The sequence below is a fragment of the Phragmites australis genome, chromosome 1 (assembly GCF_958298935.1).
Source record: "Phragmites australis chromosome 1, lpPhrAust1.1, whole genome shotgun sequence".
NCBI lineage: Eukaryota > Viridiplantae > Streptophyta > Magnoliopsida > Poales > Poaceae > Phragmites > Phragmites australis.
This window is the reverse complement of record NC_084921.1, coordinates 24,997,969-25,000,338: the sequence shown is the minus strand read 5'-3', so window position 1 is coordinate 25,000,338 and position 2,370 is coordinate 24,997,969.

Here is a 2,370-nt window from a genome sequence, read left to right as displayed (position 1 = left end):
CTTGTGAGAGCATGGTTCTTGGCATTGGATGAGGAAGAAGTTTCCACCCCCGATATTCATGGTCATCTCATGGGTGGTGATCTTGCCGAGTACTTGGCTTGGAGTCATCTTGGTGATGTCGTTGTTGTCGTAGATTATGGACACTATTAACTTGTACTGTGGAAGAAGAGCTTGAAACATTCTTCTCACCACTTGATTGTCTCCAATTGGCACAAACCTATCCCATTGATCTCATTGACAAGAATATTCAAATGTGAATACATGTCATTATCACTTTTATGGGCAAGTTGTTTGATACTATTGAGCTTAGAGACTAGCACATAATATTTTTCATTGCACACATTCTTTGTGCCTTCATGTATTTCAATGAGACTAGTCAAAATATCATGTGCATTAGCGAGAGAATAAATACGATTAAATGCATCAACATTTAAAGATGATAAAAGGATACTCTCTACCAATGTATCACATTGTCTCTCCTTGTTTGTGAGACGTGGCCTCATTCCCTCCTCGGTTACTCTCCAAACATATAAACCTTTGGCTTGGGAACAACAAGTCATTAGAATTTTCCATCAGGGAAAACTAGTGCCATCAAAGTGTGGAGCGCTATTGGTAACCATTCAAACCCTGGATATCACAACTCTAGACAGTTAAGTCTATCAAGTGCATGAGGCTCTGATACCAATTGAAGGGATCGGTGACGTTCTAAGAGGGGAGGAGGGTGAATTAGGACACTTAAAAACTTATCGGCTCTAAAAACTTCACAAGATAAACCTATATCAATTTCTATCTAAATGTACTCTAGATCCATCTAGTGTGTCTACTTTACTATTCAAAAGTTTGAAACCTATAGCGAAACCTAGAAAACTACTCTATGAAGATAAACATACAAGGATAGATTGCAAGAACTAAATGCAGAAATGTAAAGATGGTACAGAGAGCAAACTCGGTACAAGGGATTTTTATCCTGTGGTATCGATGATATAAACACTACCCCTATTCCATATTGGAGTAGGCACTTAGGCTATAGCTCCCGGATGGCACCAAGTCATGACCTTTGAGACACCTAGGCCTCAAGTAGGTTGAGCCACCAAGCCACTAAGGCAAAGCCTCACCACAAGCCTCTCTTTCAGTCACTTGCCGCTGTATTCACTTCAGAGCTTGAGCCAACAAGGTAAGGGTCTCCGTGTCCCCATATAAGAGTCTTGTTGCCACTCCACACCAAGTCAGAGGGTCAACAAGCTTGAGCCACAAAGGCCTAAGGTGTCGGCAAGTCACAAAGACTCTAAGGTCTTGGCTTACCACTTGGTACAAGCTAAGATCACTCCTTGATCCCCACTCTAGGTAGCAACACCTAGACACAACTCTCTCTAGGCCTATTAGCACTAATCACTCTGTGATCATTTGCTTAATTTGCCTTGGATGATCACTTTAAGCACTTTGGTGGCTTGGATGTCCTCTCAAGTGTATGTGAGATTCTCTAGACGTCAACATACTCAAATGTTCGAGTGGAGGGGTATTTATAGCATCAATCCCACGAATTAGCCGTTGCCCTAACGGCTCAACTTTACTATATACGCCAGATGATCCGATATAAACAATATTGTACTCATCGGACCATCTGGCGTGTACATCATCCAAAACTAGCCGTTGGAAGCCTACTCAAATCCTCTGTGAATACCGGATGTTATGGCATGTTAAACAGCTCTATCACCGGACCACCCGGCGTGCATATCTTCTTCTGCCAACCGAGCCATTTCTTCTCTGCACAAAACAGAGTGTAGGACCATCCGGTGTGTAGACCTTCAATCTTCCACAATTGCAACCTCCTCTGCAAGAAATACTCTGGCGCAACCTTCTAGCGTGTACAATTATGAATACCGGACCTTCCGATGTGTACCATTTTTGACTCCTTCCTTTGAAAATGCTCCGACGTACACTTGCTTCATGCACTGGACCTTCTGATGTGTTCTTCAGCTTTTCACCCATTTTGACAGAAACACTCCAATGTGTTCAACCTGTCGAGTGCCAGACCATCTAGCATGTACAATTCAATTCCTCTGGGACTTCTCTAATTCAATCAATCTTTATCTCGGCTTTGGTGGCTTCTTCACGTATTGCATTTATGAGACCTACTAATGCATATACTTGATAAACATGTTAGTCCTATTGACTATGTTGTCATTAAATATGAAAATCACATTACATGCTCTAAGAGGGCCATGTTCACTACAATGACACAAGATAAAAACAACCAATACGTAGAGATATTTGGATGCTCAAAGGGTGAGCTGCCCCTGCGCCATCTACATATCCCAATTCACTATCATAAAGTCAGAAATTCATACTGGAAATGAGTAGAAGAACATA